The 21,272-nt window shown below is 30.7% G+C and overlaps 1 pseudogene; it reads right to left on the reverse strand.

The window, feature by feature from the left end:
- Positions 1-18,486: 18,486 nt before the first annotated feature.
- Positions 18,487-20,898, reverse strand: LOC149172820 ((+)-pulegone reductase-like; annotated as a pseudogene).
- Positions 20,899-21,272: the final 374 nt, after the last annotated feature.

Genomic DNA, 21,272 nt, shown 5'->3' on the forward strand with positions numbered 1-21,272 from the left:
CTTCGTTAAATTTATTTAGCCTCCCAATATGTTTAGTTATAAGATTTACATTATATCTAGTTATAAGAATCTATTAGATAGGGTTTTTCAATAAATAAGATAAATGGGAAAATAGTTTAACTATTAAAGGAGGGTAAAATATTTATGGTTTTTTATTTGAAATATGCCAAATCATTCTATAATACTCAATTTATTTTTGTTAGTTTGACTTTAGAAAAAAAGACATAAATTCAAAATAAAAATAAAAATTGTTAATACATTGTTGTATGGCATGGTTCTATGTGGTGATAGGAATGTAAAGATATTGTTTGATAATTACAAACTCTTCAACCTGATTGGTATTTAAAATAGTGAAGTATTTAAAGCATGTCTGCCATATTGTGAACTATAATTGTTTTAATTGATGAGTTTAAAATTTGTAAAAAACTTTATAGTAATTCAAATTTGTATAAAACTTAGATACCAACACACGTCCTTGTTGAAAACATACCATTAGAGGTAAATAATTAAGAAAAAAAAATCATATAAATTTAAATAATTTAATAAATGTCATGCAAAATAAAGATAACTCATCAATTAAGTATATAATAAGGATATAAAATTTTCTTTTTAGTGTTTCCCTACTATTCTATATTTCTCTATCTGTGGGGTTGTAGTCATGAAGATGGATTCCATTATCTTTAATTGGGCATGTGGTATTTACATGCCATGGTATTGTAAAAAAATCTATTTACAAATTAAGAATTTTTATAATAAAGTAGAATAAATACTTATGGATAAAAATAATATTACATGTTTTAAAATGAATATATGATTAACTAATATATTAATTCTTTTTATAAGTAATAATAGTAATAATTTAAAATAAAGTTATATTTTAGCTAAATTTTAGGATTTAAAAATTGAAAATGTGAGATTTATCATAGTGTAAGTGTTTTAGTGTCTATATTGTAAAAAGAGTTACTTACAAATTAACAATTTCTATCATAAAATGAGGTGAATCTCCATGGATAACAATAGTGTTACATGTTTTATAATGTGTATATGATTAAATCATATATTAATTCTTTTTATAATTAATAATAATAATTTAAAGTAAATTTATAATTTAGTTAATTTTTATGATTTAAATTTAGGCAATGTGAGATTGACTCTGAAGTAAGTGTTTTGATATTGATCACATTGATGCCTATATTGTTTACTAAATTATTTTGAAACTATTAATAAAATAAGAAATACTAAAATAAACATTTTTTAGAAATATAGATTTATTTTAAGATATTTTTAGGTAAAAATTTATTTTATTAATATCATTTGTAATATACATTCTTATATGTTATAGACATTTATATCTTACTTGACACTAATAACTATTATTTCATAGATTAAATCAGAATTGATTCATGGTATCTATTTAAAAAGTGTTTAAGGGATAATATATGGGAGGTTGGGAGGAATCATTTTATGTACAATTTTTTTTTGTACTAATATATTGTTTCAAGTGACTATATTACTATGGCCATAGATTATTTTCCTCTTAAATATTTTCAATTAAGTATTATGATATTTGATTTGGCTATGTGAGTGGTTAGTTAATACATTCACATTGTGTGGAATACTTTATTAATAAAAAGGTTTCTTAGGATTTGGTATTTATATGGCTTTTTAAGATAAGCTCATTGTTCCATTATGTCAATAAGGTTACTTTTAGTTGTAAATTCTTTGAGATATATTCTTTGAATATGTCATTTATTTATTTTTTATTAAGATAATATTTTAAATTTTCTATTTTTATTCTTGGTATACAAATGTTGTTTCTCACGTGCTATGTGTGATCTCAACAAATAAAAAATAAAGACAAATTTATGGTCATGATTCTTGTAAAATAAAGTCATAGTTCCTAATTGACAAGGGAACTATGAACAACAAAGGAATGATTTCTGAGTTCATAGTTCATGAGGGTCAAAGTTCTCGAGGTCATAGTTACTATGCGTCATAGTTCCTAAGGGTTAAAGATCTCAAGTTCATAGTTCTTGTATGTCATAGTTACTATGGTCATAGTTCTTGTCGGTCGTATTTTCTATTGGTTAGAGATCCCAATGATAAGAAATCTCATAAAATTTATTCAATGAGATTCAATGAAGTGCTCGTTACAAACTGAGAGGGAGGGAAATATAAATAGAGAGAGAGAGAGACTAGAAAATGTGTAAATGAGAATAGAGAGATAGAGAGTGATGGTAATAAATTAGTCATAATGATATAAACAACAATTACATCCATATGATTCTATTCCATCAAATTCCACAATACGAGGGTTTGCAAATTCCTTAAAAGCAGAGTTTTCAAATTGCACAAAAGTAATGTCTTCAAATTTCACTTCAATATACATCGAAAAACATCACCAACTTGTGATGCATGGTCAATATGGTGTGTTTACTCACATTTTCTAATTATTCACTCAAATTTGAACTCAATATGTTGGAGTTTCCACATTCCACATTGGTAGGGTTTTCAAATTCCACAAAGCTAAGGTTTTCATAGTGCATAAGACTAACATAATTATATTTCCTAATAATGCACACACACTTTTAAGCAATGCTAATCATGTAGCCTCGTTGGTGTCCTAGTTGGTAGCTTGGGCCTTACAAAGCCTAGACAACAAGGAACATGTGTGAACTCCTAAGAACAAGCACACATTATTATGGGCATGTGTTCCTCATGATAGCCCCATTTCCAATTCCGGGGTAGTCATTCTTTTGCAATCCCTTAGTTGATTCTCACTAGTTTTGTCAATTGTGCATAGTCCTTCTCAAACTCTCATTATATAATTTCTCACAACATTCCTTCATACACTTCATGCTAAGTGTTTTCTCATTATTTTACATAGTTTCTTTCTTTTATCACATATGTGATTCCACAACCACTTGCCACATGCTTATTTACAATATAAAATTAGAGTGCTAAGTTATTCCATCATGACTATTCCATAATTACAAAAGCCTCCATCATGTTTTGGTTGATTTCTTACACTTGTTTGAGAAACCTCTATATATTTAATTTTATATATCTATATATTACTCTTTTATGTTTATCTCATCATTCTAGATTTGTCATGGTTATGAGCATTGCAATAGGTTATCAATATTCATTTCTTAAAACCCCGTTTTTTATACTTATTTTTCTATCTTCTTATAGGTTTGTATTCTTTGAGGGGTAAGTTTGTTCCAATTTCGACTTCATTCATATGTAATTTAGGGAATTGCGATACTATTTCTCATTTATAATTTCTCTTATTTCAAATTGAATTATTATAGTGTTCTTCAGCTATCTCAATGCTTTCAGAGTGGAAGAATTAAATGAATCAACTTGTATGGTATTTTTTTATCAATGGGTCCTAATTTGAAAAATCTATGTATGAATTCTTCCGGAGCCATTTCGAGGCATTAAACGATTTTTTCTATGGTAAAAAAAAATATCGTTTGTGCGATACCATTTGATACTTGAAATTTTTATGCAAAATTTATGCCTCTCGCAAGTTGATATACCATACTAACCACCATGGTACAAGTAAATTCAATGTTAATCCCCGTTACTCATGCATATGGGGCTAGCCATGTGTGGAATTTAAAAAAGACTCAAGAAGGTCCAAAATCGTAACTGTAGTTGAGGTTTGAGGGAGTCAAACCTTTCATATAGTTAGCTATTGGGTTATGTTAAATACTAGGCCACTAGGAGAAGTAGGGGTTACATTTCATGTTATTATATTATCTTCCATATTTGGGCAAAGAAATTGGGAGTGGGATGTTAGAGACAATAAAAAAGGGCTTGATATTTTGTAGCAACTTTATAAGCCATAGGTCTTAGGTAAATCTATAAAGAGTACCTCTTTCTTTGGATCTACACATTTTTCCATACTAGAGAATAGAGATCAAAGCAACCTCACCTTCTAGCTAGGTTTCTCCCATAAGGGGTTCCGAAGGGAAAAATTGTCCTTATTTTTGTTAGTGTGTGTATTTATTTTCACTCTATATTTCTTGAATTTCAGCTAATTTATATTTAAGCACACAAACAACAAATAAAGAATCTAATATCTAGAAAGAATTAATATTCACAGTAAAAAAATTCAATATTTGTTATATATATTATGATGAATTCTTCCAATAGAATATCCACGATAATTTATTGATCATCTCCACATGTTGCTTGAATGAATAGTGTCTTCTTTACTACCACATGTTACGTTGATCAGTTTAACATATTATGTGATTGTATGTTACATCATCTTTGATGTCCTTTTCTTAATGTCCATGGTTAGGCTTTTATCTCCATTCTTCCTATCTTCAAAATGCAACATCCTCAAAGCAAGAAAATCCAATAACCATTAATTAGGAGTTAGGATCAACAACCATCTTGAATCCATTTTATATTTCAACCCATCATTCATATCAACTGGAATTGCATTTTCAAACTCTGCCATGATCATGAAAAGTAAGAAAACTTTCGGTAAAAATCACATCATCAGAGTTTTGTCGGCGTGTTTCAAACCATCTAGTGTGGTTCATCACTAGGACAAGATAAAGAACTAGATATTGGCAACGAGTTAAATAGATGGAGAAAAAATTTAGTCATTATAATATAACAATTAGATTTGATTGAATAAATAATATTTTAATATAAGGAAATAATTGTTAGAATATAGTTGTTAATATTGGCCACGATTGCCAAGTTGTTACTCTCATTAATCATATCAAAAGATTCTATTATGAGGACAAGTATAAAGGACAAATAATTACTAAAACTTATTTTCCCACACATTACAACTATTTATTGGTCGTATCTATATTCCATTGCCCTTGTAGCACTAAATAAGGTTCCAAATTCCTTTATCCTCCCTTAATTAACTATATACACCTCATTGTGTCTAAAATGTAACAATAAACCTTTATATTCACATAAAGTTACTCATATTCATGAAATCATATAATTTCAATTTACTTTTGTTTTTTGAATGGTTATACACATTTATCAATATTAACCAAATTATCCTCATCATAACTTAGTCCATAATAGTAAAATTAATATTTATACAAAAATATAAATCACAATAAAGATTAATGTAAAATGTTTCCCAAAAATATCATATGAAAATATTAACTTCTTACATATTAACTTGTTGCATGTCTTACTTTTTTAAACTTGTTATAGAATATTTGAATTCATTTTAATCATTCTTCGGAATTGTGGAATATGCAATTCTCTAACTTTAAAATGTTGTTAAAACCATTACACTAAATTATATCTTCAAAAATATCATATAAAGACATTACCAATTAAATAAAAATATAAATAAAAAAAATCTCATTTAAAAATATTATTAGTTAAATGAAAATAAAAATAAAACACAAAAACATTAACAATTATACTTTACTAAATGTATCATGAAAACATATAAATCATAATCATTGGAAAATATTAAAAGAACATTACCAAGTGAAAATGCATCACAAGAGATCAATAAAAAGGTACTCGTTCACTTTATAAATAATTTATTTTCCTCTTTTCATTTTGCTTCAATATTTTATTTAATCACTAGGTATCTTATATATAAGAAGAGGTTATACAATATGGATGCAAATGGGTTTCCTAAAATTGGTTCTAACTTTAACCAAAACCTCCACCTCCAACTGAAGTGAGGGTGGCATAAGGATGCTGAGTCTTGGCTAGACCATTGGGGAATAAAGAGGAGATCATCTTGCAGAATTCAGATAATATCAAAAATAATATTGCTTCCAAATTTAAAGATAAATTGAGGGAAAATAAAGAGTTTGAAGGAAAAAGGGAAAGTGAAATATTATAAGGAGGTGATCAACCCCCACCTGGAAAACCAAAATTATCTCTATGTCTTGACTAGTGTTAAGATGAAAATGAAGATTTCCAATATCAGAACTAATTCTCATGAGCTTCATAATGAAATTAGGCATTAGTGAGTTCTCAAAACACCATGGGATGAAAGAGTTTGTCACTTGTGTAGGAATTGGTGAATTCTCAAAACACCTTGGGATGAAAGATTTTGTCACCAATAATAGGGGGGTTGAAGATAAAAGACAATTTCTCTTAGATTGTCCATCTTATATTCACATGAAAGAGTTTTCCACCAAGCCTGAGAGTTGAATATTGTACTCACATTAAAACACTTTCTCTTAGATTGTCCATCTTATAGTCAAATTATATTTTTTTCTCTTAGATTGTCCACCTTATACTCACATTCAATCCCATTCAAGCTTATAGGAATTACTAGTCACACATTTCAACTTATTCAATTTTTTTCCACACAATCTAACATGTCTTCAAATAATAGAACTCAGATGGAGGGGGAATTAAACCTGCTAGCTACCACTACAACTATTGTCCTTTAACAACCTTCTTAAGATTTTAACTCATAAAATATATGGTGATTTGGGAACCCTTCTCTCACTTCCTTTTGAGCATGTAAATAAAACGTTAAAGAATCCTATTTAATCTATTACCTTCTTAAGGTCTGATAGACTATATAAGCCTTAGTGGGCATTAATCATCATAGTCATCATCATTATACATCCAAATTATCATTTCACTCCTCTTAATATTATTATAATAATACCATAAATTTTTATTTTTATTTTTATATATAATAATTCAAAAACTCTATAATTAATCTTTTATTTTTTAAAATTTCATATTACTATTAATTTATCTGTAGATTATTACTTTAATAATAGTTATCATTAATTTATAATAAATTTAACTAATTTTTAAATCTTAAATTTTCGAGAAATTAAAAACATATAATTTAATTATTAACTAGAAATAATTACATAATATTTATAATTTATTTAAACAAATTTTCAATTTTTTATATAAGTCAATAGTTATAATGAAAATATTTAAAGTCCAAAATAACCTTAATAAAATAAAATTTATTGAAATATATTTTTTAAAATATATTAACTTCTACTAGATAAACAACTGGAGTAACATTTTTGGTAAAGACAAATTATAAATAATAAATAATTATATATTATTAAAATATTATAATTAAACAATTTAAAACTCAAATATTAAAATAGATATTCATTTCTCTATATTTAATAACAAATAATTATTTTAATTTATAACATAATAATATATTAATATAAAATAAAATCTCAAATCAATTATATATGTATATATATACCAAGCAAAACTTAAAAATTGTTACAACTATTATTATTATAGTCATGAACTTTACTACATCTTAATCACATATTGGAAGTCAATATTTCATACTCACGAACTTATAACTTCTTTAATCCTATATATATGGTTGTTTTTTTTGTTATTTTTCCAAGTGGACAGTATCATATGTATTGAGATTCCCATTTCATAGAAACTTAAACCATGTTTTACATTGTAATAGGGTTTCCACTTTTTTAACACTCGCAAAATAACTTACTCCAACCTAACTTGCTCCATCCTGGATTTGTGTGTCTACACAAGACCCATGGATAGTCCAAATTTCATGTCTTGAAGTCTACATTAAATGGAGTTATCTATTGTAAAATTTTTCTGACAATAAATAATTCTCGTAATAACACCAACATTCATCTATTTAAAGAGTGACAGAAGCGGTGGGCCCGAGCAGAAATGTATGCAGGTTCAGAGAACATGCAATCAAGATAAGGGTTGCCCTTTTATAAAAATACAACCAATTATAATAAAATCAAAATAGAATCAACTATTAAAAAACGACAAAGAAATATATGGTTCCATTTCGCTTTAATGCACTCTAGTGGGATTGATTCTCACCTCTGGACAATTTTATGTATGTTAAAGGGAACATAGAACAATTCAGTTAGGTCAGTTGCATCTTTATGTTTTACAAATATATATTTGAATTCCTTAGTCTCCTAGAATCTACAGTTTTCTTGATCTGGGATCACAACCCTAACTACCTCCATCATTGGTTTGTTGTGCATAAATCCCTCAGGACCCTTCAATTTTTTATCTTATGGGTCATCTGGAGAGCACGTAATGCACCAATCTTTGATTCCTCCCAACCTTCTATCTATAGAACCAAGTCTTTGATCATGGCCTACTTTAAATAAATTTATTGTGAGCCCTTCCCTTCTCCTTGCACCTCTCGCTCCTCCTTTTATCTTTGGTCTTCCTGTCCATTTGGATTGTTTAATGGAGCTAGTTCCTTTGGGTCATGTGGTTGTAGAATGATCATTTATCTAGAACTTGATCATCCCTTCAGATTCCTTTGGTTTGGTGGAAAGGGTTTGAATACTAGGGTCGAGCTTCTGGCCTTATGGGGCACTCTCTATCGTGCTTCATGGATTGGATTAACAAGCATTGCCATCTTTGGGGACTCTAAAGTTATTATCGAATGGGCCAACAACCGATGTAAACTTCAGAATCTGAATCTTCTCTCCTAGCAATAGCAGATCAAAACTCTATCTCATTCATTCCTTCATATTTCATTCTCCCACATCTATCGTGAGCGCAATAAGGAAGCTAATTTTTTTTCGAAATTGGATGTTACACCTTGTTGGGTTCGATCCACTTCAAGAAATTCATCTCAGTCTCTCTTCTTCGCTTCGAACAGATCACTAATAACTCTTCACCTCATCCATTTTTGAGTTGCACCCAAGGAATTTCACAAAAGAGTGTCTATTATCCAATGGGAAGGATGACCCTTGTAATCTTTTATTCATCTTTTAGGTGCATAATTATTTAGTTAAAATATAGAGAAATGCACAAGCTTTTAAGAAGGACCTAGTCTATTAGGTGATGCCTTGAATTCCTAGACATATAGTGACAGATGACAACCCAATGGTCAAATCAAATTTAAGGTTCCTCAGATTTTATGTGGATAAAATTTTGAAAATATAGTAACCCATTCAAAATTTAAAGATAAAATCATAGTAGAAGGCATATCCCTGATAATAAACACTTTTTAATCGAAAGATCTACAAAAGGACTATTTTTTCCTAGTGATTTAAAAAAAAATCATCTAATTTAAGTAATCTTCTTAAATTTGAAGAATGTTTATGTACTATACCTAAGGTATATTATAAAAATATTATATGATGCACTAAATAAATATCATGTAATAATTGTTCTATAACTAATCAATATTGTATATTAATGATTATATTGCATAATAATTGTCATATGACTACTGTTACATAATACTTATTTATTAAATTATGATCATAAATCTAATAACATATCTTAAGTATATTACATTTTTTGAAAGAAGAAAAAATTAACTAGTGGTTAACATTTGTTTTTTTTGGAAGTTAAATGTTCAAATCTAAAAGGGTTTTTCCCATATTTACATATATTTTATAGTAGAGCCAAAATAATTGAAATATTTTATTTATAATCTTCTTCTTCTTCTTCTTCTTTAAATATTTTTTAAATGCCACATATTAATTTTATATAAATAATTGAAAGAATTGCACACCTCCCTTTTATTATTTTTATTAGGAATTCTGGTTAAGAAATACTTGTTTTTTTCACTTTCAATATGTGGATATTTAAATAGTTTATGTAAATCTTGTATTGAAATATTTTTAACAAGTATAAAAATTATACATCTTCCACATTTAAAAATGGAAATATATTTATTTTCTATACTTTTAATTATTTTATTTTTTTAAATTGATATAAAATTTTATTATTTCACATTAACATTTAAATATTTTATTTATAGTTGAGTGTGGCAGTGAAATATTTTTACATCTTCTAAGTTCTGATGTAATTTAAAGTCATCAAATAGGTATATTCATTTTTATTTTTAATTATAGTTGCCATTATTTTTTATTTAGAAAATATTTCATTTATATTTATATATTTTTTTGCTTTTAATTACTTTTATCATTTTTTTAAGTTGATAGAAAGTTATGTTATTTCACATGAACATTGGAATATTTTATTTATGGTTGAGAGAGAGTGAACTATTCTTACCACACCTGAGTTGTAATATCGACACAAACTTAACAAGCACACGGAGAGTGAGATTATTTGTATTTTACTAGTACAACCACATTACAAATATTAATATAGCCTAAGGCTTCATAAATATAACCAAAAAATTATTACAGCACAAAATGCTACACATTTACCTAATTAACCATGTATAAAGGGGTTATGGGTCAACTTTAACTTAAAAAAAAAAGAATTATAAATGAATGTTATAGATAATAATGGGGAACTTACATAGATGAACTTACTAGAATTGGAATAATCTCAAATCCCTAAGAAATTGGTGGGTGGGGAGCCACGTGGCGCAAATATAATTTTTTAAATTTATTAAAAGTAATGGATCATTGTGCGAAATAAAATTTGCATATACATAAATGAATGTTATAAATAATAATGAGAAATTTATCATGGAAGAACTTATTGGAATAAGAATAATCTCAAATTGATAAGCATCAAGTCTAAGCATATGTTGAGCACATTTCCTTGAGAATCAAACTAGGCCCTCAATTAAAAAAAAAAAAAAAAATCAAAAAGTCCTCATCCACATTAAGTTGAAATAAAAAGTATTTGGCAATAATGCTTTTAATTAAAACTAACCACAACCAAATAAATATATTTATTTTTGTTTTGAATTATGGTTAACATTGTTTTTTATTTAGAAAATATTTTACTTTTATTTTAAAAAAATAATTATACATTTCCTTAAACTTAAAATATTTTTCAACACTAATCTATTAAATTTTTTTTTTTAAAAATACAAATTTTATAAAAAATAATATTACGTCTTTTTAAATCAATATTTTTTAATAAATTTTAAAAATATAAAACTATTTAAATAAAATTTCTAAAATAATTATAATATTAATAATAATTACATTGGTAAATAATACTAATATTTATAATTTTATTTTTAAATACCAATTTTCCATAAATCAATATTTAATATTAACGGTTATTTAAATTTTAATAGAAATTGTAATAATTAAAAACAAATTAATTGATTTGAACGCAGTGCAGTGAATGAGGCAACAACTTAAATTTTTTTTAAGGTAATTTCAATGCGTTAACCATTTTCTTGTGCATTTATTCCGTTGCACAAGCTGGCATCAACGAGTGTTGTATTTTATTCTATTGCACAAGCTGGCATCAGTGGGTGCTATATCCCTGTACTTTTGAATTTAATTCCATCCCTGGAGCTGTTGGCTAGACAGCGCTGAGACCAGGACAGATGTCACACATAACACAAGCTTCTGGTTGCAAAAGTTTTCCAAGATAAACAATTCTGATAGTGAATGTCAACCTCCGTCTATATAAACTGAGACGAAAAGGTGGATCCAAACAACCACGTAAGTATGTTAAGTGAATCTGCAATTGGGATAAAGGTTGCCCCCACCGAACTAGCATTAAGCGATGATTGTTGTCTTTACCTAGAAAAACTTCTTTCCTAACCTTTCACAAGGCATAACATGTATCATCCATCAACAAAACCAATATATCATTCCTTAATGCTTGCAACAACGTTACCGCTCTCTCATGTAGGTGAGCAATTACACCCTAATCCACTGAACAGTGAATAATGTTGAAATGCAAGTGATCAATTACAGGACCATATGCAGATAATGAAGAACCATAAGATTGGATCACTTAAGAGGCTAGTCGACTCAACAGTGAATAGAGTTGAAATATGCAGCAATCAATTTAAGACTTGCCTATCACATCTTATATCGATTATGGCTATGAGATGGAAAACTGAGGCAACTCACAAAACTGACAACCTCTATAACAATTGTAGTTAAACGAGTCATGGATGACTCATTATAGCGATCACTACATACACATTTCACTTTCCTAATTATATATATCCAAAGATATATTAACATACGATTAGCAATGAGGAATACCTATATTAATCCTACATTTCCTCTATATAGAAGAATAGCAGAGGAACAATAGTGTTGTGATGTTATAATCATGGATTCTTCTCATGAAAAGTTATTTGGAAATAATGGAGAAATCTAGTTAGTTTTAGATTAATTCATTAATAATCACTTGTTGTTGTTTATTGAGATTGAACTATTTTATTTAGGATTCAGATATTATTTCTTAAGGAGCCGCCGTTCAAAATCTTCAACAAACTTGTAACCGTATATATATGAGAGCTTTCTTTGTGGTGAATAGATATGCTCTGTTTAAACCCTCTGATATGAGAGCTTTCTTTGTGGTGAATAGATATGCTCTGTTTAAACCCTCTCATAGTGAGCTAGCCTCACCTGAGAGCTAATCGTTTATTTCATATTTGTTCTTCCTTGATTTTCGAATTGGTATCAAAGCGTCAGGTGATAGCTTAGTAAGTTACTGAAGTGGTTGAGTCTGTTGTGGTTTTAATTTCTTTTGGAAGAAGTTGTTGTAAAAGAGCTGTCCAATCTCTGTTAGCCCGCTGCTCTAGTGAGATATTTCCTGCAATCCATGGAAGTCTCCATTATTTCCAATTTATTTGGGAATTTTCTGTTTAATTCCAAAACAAAATAACTTGAACAATGCTTTGTTTTGCACAGGGAAGCTAAAATTGTTTGTGGGAAGAATAGAGTTCACACATACACAATAAAACTTTGTATTCATTAACCAGAATGCTATTACAAAATTTTTCCTCTCACAGAAAGATTACACAGGAACACTTCAGTTACATATGATGTTGCGCATTACATTTCATATTAACCAACAAAAAACCTTTTGTGCACTGTTGTGCATTACAATGAGAAAAATTACATTTAGACTGCTATGTATTGTTCACATGCACATTGTTGCGTTCCTCCCTTTTTTTTGTTTTCTCCACTAATGAACAACAACTAAAAAAACATTACATTACCTTTTTTACTTGTGCCGTAAACAAAACTACATCCGTGAAAAATAAAAACATTAAAATTAAAATTTTACCAACCATTCTACGACCTCAATTAATTTCATTAATTGTTTTACTGGCAAACCGGCGGTCAAACTCAAAACTTTCACTTCACGTCAATATTCATGTTGCAGGCCTATACACAACCTTTGGCTTCAATCGACGGTGGTCAGCTTTGCTTTCAATCGGACGGCTGACGGCAATATCGCACAGCCACTTCTTGCCGAACGTTATGCTCCGGGAAAAAAGTTGTTTTCCAAAACTGTTGATCCACGTGTCTACAGCTGATTGTAATCGCTGCCCTCCAGAGGAAAACCATCTTTCAGCAAAAGCGGTGCAGGGAGGGTGAACTGGCGGTTTTGCAGCTGCTGTGTGTGACGCTGCATTCTGGCATGCACCGCAGTGGAAATTATCATTTCAACACAATTTTGAGCAGAACCTTATTGAAGATTGGTGGGGTGAGAGAGGCAGTGTGGACGATTGAGGTTGAGGAAGCATAGAATATTGGTGCGTGGAAGTTGTTGGGAATTTCTAATCATTCCAAACAAAACTGAAAAACAGAACAATACTCTGTTTTAACATAGCAGAAATAAAAATCGTTTGCGGAATACGGTGTTTCAGCAACGTAGTTTCGTCAGTTGTTGTTTGCAGTGTTTCATCATCGGTGTTTCAACAACGCTGAAACTAGTGTTTCAACAACACTCTGTTTTGACGCCGAGAAACTATTTTGCTTATAGTGTAACAGCAACACACAAAAAAAACTTGTATTCATTAACAATAAACCAACTATTACAAAACATGTCTTCCTCACATAGAGGGATTTTCACAATAGATTATGCTGAAGAGCATCTTCCTCTTGACAGAGGGATTAAAACAAGAACGCTTCAGTTCCACAAACCAATTTTTCACTATCTCAGAAAAATACAGTTTCAGCACTGCTGTGCGTTACAAAAAAGACTCTCTATCATTCTTCTGACATTAGAAATAACTGTTATTCATTACATTTATAAGTTAAAACATATTTGACTTTAAACAATAAGACAATAAAAATATCTTCTAAAGCTTATCTGCTTATTGAACGCAGCAAGCAGTGATGCCTTTTGAAGAAATGAAGTCGACTGTTCTAGGGGAATTTAATGCTGAAAATTTAATGCACATTAATGTGGAAAATATCAAGCACGACTTTGAGGCATCCAACAGTCTGGAATATCTACAGCAAATCAGATTTCTGTCTAGCTGTTTATGTTGTAGTTGGAATTAAATTCCAACATGGTGATCATTAGAAATGCACAAAGTTTGACAGAAGACCATGCACGTATTTGCATGAGTTTTTAGAGCTATTGAAGAGTGCGAATCAGTAGGGAGATCCATTTAGAGCCACAAACTATAACCAGGTTGTGAGGGTTCTATTTTGTAAGGAGTGTGACTTTCGAAAGAGTCAAAGAGGAGTGGATTGCCTGTGGCCAAAGATTGGTGAAGATTCCACAAGACTAGCTGGTGAGTTGAAGAGCCGATAGGAGAATGGACGACAAGAGTAAGAGGATGCAATGTGTATGGTTTGGAGTGGCCAACTTACAGAAGAGAGCTAAGATGTAGAGTTTCAGGAATTCCCTACTTTCCAAAAGAATATTGAATTACCAATCTTCAGTAGAGTGAAGCTGACTAAAGTCTGCTAGTGGGTTGTTCAAGCGAGTTGGGGGTATGAGTACTAGAGATGCATTGAATCATTGTTTGGATCTATGCATGAGGCTGGAATTAAGTGAAGAAGGTCATTTGGAGATTGCGTTGTTGTTATCGTCATCTAGTTTTTAGGGGATTGTGTTGTTGTTCGAGATGCTGGTGCGATTGATAGAGTTGTGGATTGTGTAGGACCGTGTAAAGCTCTAGATTGTGAAGAGTGGCGAGCCTGTGGTATTTGCTGTGGAGGCCTTGCATTGTTGTGTTGTTGGGTAATAGAGGAGTTGTTTATGTGAACTATACTAGTGGACAAGGCTATTTGAAGAGTTGTTGGTTGGTTAGCGCCTATGAAGGAAGGAGGGAAGGAGGCACTAGAGCTTATCCCCCTTCCATAAATTGAAGTTTAGTAAAATTTGCCTCTGTGAGAGCCTTTGTAAAGATGTTTGCAATTTGATCATTTGTTGAACAATATTTCACTTCAAGAACATTGTCATGAATGAAGTGCGTGTGTAGTTTAATGTGTTTGTTGTGCTGATGTTGGACTGGATCTTTGCATAGGTGAATGACACTTTGATTATCACACCAAAGTGTAGTTGGATGTTGCTTCTGAAATCCAAACTGTGACAAGATCTGACAAAGCTACAGGGCTTCCTTACTCGCTTCTACGGTTCCACAATACTCTGCTTCTACTGAAGAAAGATAAATGGCACTTTGTTTCTTGCAAAGCCATGTAACATGTCTAGAACCAAGAGTGAAGACATAACCTTCAGTAGACTTCTTATTCGCAGAACCAAGAGTGAAGACATAACCTTCAGTAGACTTCTTATTCTCAGGGCCACCAACCCAATCGGAATTAGTGAAACCAACCAATAGAGGAGATGCTTCTACACTGTAATGAATCCCAAACTAAAATGTACCTTGGACATAACGAAGTATTCTTTTAGCTTCTTTCCATTGAATTTCATGTGAGTTTTGCATAAACAGAGCAATAAGTCCAACAACAAAGGAAAGGTCGCGACATGTATGCATTAGATACAAGGGTAAAGCGTCAACAATAATAAATTTTTTTATTAAGTATATTACTGTAAAAATAGTAAATAAATATAGCAGATACAAAGGCCATTAACAATTTTACAACAATGTTTAATTCACAAAAATATATAATCACATAGCTTAGCATTTGTGTAGATCATTTCCATCAAAGCTGAGCACTCTAGGATGCACATTAAAACAAATCTGTACAATGAATAGATTTTATAAATACCCAGAAATTATCTTGTTATATCATTTATAAAATAAAATAAAAAAATGTAAAATAGACAGAAACCATCTATTTCTATCATTTATAAAATAAAAACTATTAGCCACCGAATTTGTAAAGATAATAAAACAAATCTATTCTATTATATTAGCCCATACCCGTCTTTTTGTTCCAATATCAAGGTTACCAATATTTGATACCTAGCTAATATCAATTCATGGCTGAGCAGAGCCATGTATTATCGAAAAACACGTAAATCATATATCTAAGACATGGCACAAAAGAATCTGTTGAAATATCAGAGGGAGATCTTGTATAAAAGAGAAAAAAAACCCTTGAGGAATATGCTAAATCATCTTGTTCCAATTGTCATTGTAACTCATATTCTGAGAATATGATTAGTGTGCAATCTGGTAATCAATTACAATTAAACTATGCTCTTTAATTCATCCAAATTATGCTCTTCAATTCATCCAAAACGAGCCATTTGGTGGAGTTGTGTAGCCTGGATTCCTGTTCTCTCCTTTACCATGTCCTTGCATTAGTTTGAACATAGCATTTTTTGAAGCAGGGTTGGAGGCTGACGAGACTTTAATGTATCATAACTAGCACTCGAATGTATGAGCATTCTGAATCTGAATGGTGTATAAACAAGTGAGTGGAAATATGGTGTATAAACAAGTGAGTGGAAATAATTGCAATTGGAGATATAGTATACAGAAATACACCTAAATAATATTTTTATGTTGTATATTTTATTTAATTAAAGTATCATATTATATAGTTAATTTTAAATTCCAAACATGAATATGAAAATAAACATATTCTCCTAAAAAAATCTCAAACCAACTCTAAAATCAACACACTACATTAAATAAAACATTATCTCCCACGCTAAGAGTAGTTCCCCAATGATGCAATCTTTCCCTCCAATCCAAATGTATGCAAAAAGGGAGGTCCATGTTGAGGAACAGGCCAGCAGGTGGCCCTCCCATAAAACGCCATAGGCTGAAAATGGGACGATTTTAAACCTAAAGGTGCAATTAACTTTTCAAAGTGGCTCGAATTTAACTTGAGCAACATTATTTTGTGAGTGATCATGGCAACAAGTTAAATAGAGATTCAAATTGTTCTAATAGTTAAATTGAAACAACTACATTTGACTAAGTCAAAAATTGAAAATTATTTATATAATAATACTATTGTTCAAATAAAATATATTTAAGATACTATTTTAATATATATAATATGTTTAACTTAGATTAAGGGATAGGAAAAAATTATTAAACAAATAAGTAAATTAAGATAAAGGAATAATAATTAGAAAAAATAAAAAAAAATGAATTTAAGTTCATATTTTAATATACAAATTAAAATAGACTAACACTAAAAGAAAGGTAAAAACTAATAATTAAATAAATAAAATATATAAAAAAAATACTAAAGACTAAAGGAAAAATTCTATCCCAACTTTAAAGAGAAAAATATGATAATTAAAAATAAAAAATAAAAAATAAATAATCTAATAGAAACCATTAATAAATACCATTTCAATATATATATATATATATATATATATATATATATATATTCCCTTCCAAAAATAAAAGCTAGAAAATAAAAACAAAATTAAAGTACCATCTATCAAAGGGACACAAACTAAAGGGGACCAAGTATAAGCCATTAAATCCAGGGGAGCAGAAATCTAAGAAATACAATATTAAAACTACTCAATCAAACTAGCAAAGTTAGAAAACTGACTAACCGTTGGAAACTTCATGGCCCAAGAGATAATGTAACCTTTGGAAACCTCACGGCCCAAAAAATTACGTAATGGACTAAAAATGATTCCAAAGCAAAATTCTCTTGCAAATGTCCAAATCAAATTCTTTCGAAACAAATGATTGGACGTCGATGTCATAAGGTATACCATTACCTTTTGGGCTTCCAATCATAACTGCCGGTATGTCGAGCAGAACAATGTTTGTTAGACACGGAAAAATGTCGTCAAAATATTGTGGAATAACTTAACCATTACTATAAGTGATACATATACATTAAAAGAAAAAAAAAAACGAGGTACTTTAAGGCGTGGGTGAGCCGCCTTTGGTTAGTGTCGAGGTGCCCGCAGATCCAACAGTAAAGACGCAAGGCCGCCACCATTGTTGAGGGTATCAATTTAAAGATTATAAGTTAGTTAGTTTGTTTGTTTAAATAGGGGTATTTTTATTTTATTTTTTTTAAAAAGATATTTATTATTTAAAATTGATTTTGTTTATAATTTATAGATTCAATATTATAAAAAAATTATTATGAAATTTAACATTATTAAAAATTATTATGAAAAACGTCTAGAATATTTTGAGGGTAACTTCAACTTGTTATTTCTAAATTAATTAAATTTCTGCCTTATTTTAAACTAATTAAATCAAAAAATAAACCAAAAATCCAAAACATATATGACAACTTTCAATAACATTCTAATTATAGAAAATAAACTAATTGACAACTTTCAATAACATTCTAATTGTAGAAAATTTCCATCTTGCTATTTCTAATAAATTCTTGCCTAGCTGAGAACCAATTAAATAAAACCGAAAATCCAAAACATATAGCAAATATAGCAAATAGGCTACGACTACTTAGTACACATGGAGTTGACAACTTTCAAAAAGCTGTCCAACTCCTTAACATCTTTCTTGTATTTGATTTTCCATTCCTTGATCAACTTTCCCTCGTGACGAAGGTATTACCCACACAGGAAGCCTTATGTCTGTGCACATTTTCCCACAAGTTGAGCGGGCTTATCACTCTCAAACGTTGTTTCCAGTTATGACTATACCAATAAATCAATCCAAAGATTGGAATCCGAGGTTTCAAAATGACATGGCTCAGAACAGGTTCCAACCTGGGTCAATCTATATGGTTAAGTTGAACAAGTTTGTCATCACACCAAAACCTAAACGTAAACCTAAAGTTGAAGAAGTTTGCCATTACGCCGATATTTACGTGTTAGTAAACTTTTTAAACTAGCAACTATGATTTCCAAACTAGAAATTATAGATTCTACAAAGTTACTGTGATTCCTCAAAAAAAGATAGTAGAGATACCAAATTACGCTGATATTTACGTGTTAGTAAACTTTTTAAACTAGTAACTAGGATTTCCAAACTAGAAATTATAGATTCTACAAAGTTACTGTGATTCCTAAAAAAAAATAGTAACTAGGATTTCCAAACTAGAAATTATAGATTCTACAAAGTTACTGTGATTCCTAAAAAAAAGATAGTAGAGATACCAAATTTGGTATCTCCTCTGTAATTCCTCAAGAAAGGGATAGACATACCAAATTTGGTATCTCTGGGGAAGTGCCTGGTCAACGTTGCTTCAAATCGGTCTCAGAATGGTAACTTAAAGAATCATCAAAACCAAATTCTTCCTTCAGAAGCTTCACCTTCTGGTTGCTACCTGCGCTGCCAACAACGCGGAAGCCCTCGATTTTGGTGAGCTGCCCAATCAGCATTCCCACTGAGCCCACTACTGCCGGGACGAATACTTATCTCGGTGATTAAGTTCCCCGACGATTATGAAAGCAGACCATGCAGTCTAGCCGGGCATACCCAGTACCAAATAATCAGACGGTTTTGTAATACCGGTCTCAAGTTTTCTGAAGACCTGGAACAATAGTGTACTCAAAGACTTAATAGAACCCAGAAACGATACTGCCCATTTCAACAGCTGGATTAGCACAGAGTGGCGTTGAAGGAGGCTCGAACAGTTGGGAAAGGCCGAGGCCAAAATGATGGTCGGCTATACATCGTGGTTTGTTAGGATCTTTGGGAAAGCGCAAGTTTGTTGCTGCATAGCAAGTGAAAGAGACAACATCGTGGGGATCAAATTTGACAGATTCCAGATTTGGTTTTCCGTTAAGATTTCCTGAGGTGAAGCAGAACAACTATCGGCTGCAATTGGGTAGAAGTTTCGCGTCCGTTATTCAGATAGAGGTGATTGCAAAAGTTGTGATTTCACATGCCTAAATCCATCACAGATATGGTCTATAACTCATCCAAGGGAGGGGCAGCATGACACATTCTTCCTATTCATTACTTGTCTATTACTTGCTAGATAGCGACAATGCCTTCCTCCCACATCACCCCATAAGAAGACTCTATATATAATAGATATGCAGGGTTGGAATTTGGATTTCTCTTTACCCGTCATACAATTTTTTTTTGACGTTTTGGGTCCTTATGCTTCCCGTCAAGAAACGTTATATTAAAAATTTTGCCCTTCAAAAGTGATGTTCTCGTAATAAATTAACCCTTCACTAATAAAGTTTTGATTAAAAAATTACCATTCAATAAATAATTATGTTGAAAGTTTTCATATCCAAAATTTGAAAAAACTCAATAGGGAGGTTTCAATAAAAAGTGTTGAACATTTGAAATTTGCTCATTTAAAGTAAAGACAAGGGTAATCAAATTAAGGAAGTTGCTATATATTGAAATCCTCATATCTATATTAATATTTATTTGAAGAAGAAGTAAAAACAAAGGCATATCAAATTAAGGAAGTTGTTATATGTTGAAATCCTCATATCTCATCTCTTTCCTCATATCAAATTAAGGAAGTTGTTATATGTTGAATCTCATATCAAATTAAGGAAGTTGTTATATGTTGAATATGATATGAGGATTTCAACATATATCTCATCGTTTGCTGAGTGCGCACTGAACGATGACAGGATTGGAATTTGAACGCTGATCCGAGTTTTTCCGACTACTGAAATCATTCACTTAAATCTCAAGTTATTGCAATGTATTATGCCATAACTCCGAGTTCGGTGAGCCGCTATGAAAGTCGAGATACATAGACTAGTTGAGACGTGCAAAATTTATGCTCGTCAACCTGTGGAGCATACTCGGCGCATCGAATATATTTTTTTTTGCAGAAACTTTAGATTTCAAGTGATTCGATTTGTCCATTCCGTTTGGCCGATTTGTTCTTATTAACTGTATAAATTACCTTCTTCCGTCGGTCTAGACTCCATTCCCTTATCCAGTAATTACGCTAATTGTGAAGAAATTTGTGTAGCGTCTTGCATGTAGAAGCAGAGTGTGTTACTCAGCCAAGAATGACTTGCCCGCATACTGTTGTGGATACCCATTACAGTCTTGTGGGCAAGTTGTTCTTGGCAAAGCATCCCTCGCTTCTTTTCACGCCAGACTCCGCACGAGCCCTGCGTCGCATCAACGGGTCAGATCTTGATCACGGTGTTCATCATGGTTGTGGAAACGAATTTTTTTCTGAACAAGCTCTCTATATTTCCCATTGTGTTCGCTCTGGGAATTACTCCACTCTCTTGTTCAGGAAATCCAATGTTTGCGTCTATTTACTAATCGAAAAAGTAGTTTTTGTTGCTGT

The sequence above is a fragment of the Pinus tabuliformis genome, chromosome 4_2 (assembly GCF_031772625.1).
Source record: "Pinus tabuliformis cultivar Carrire ecotype Pingquan chromosome 4_2, CPIR1, whole genome shotgun sequence".
NCBI lineage: Eukaryota > Viridiplantae > Streptophyta > Pinopsida > Pinales > Pinaceae > Pinus > Pinus tabuliformis.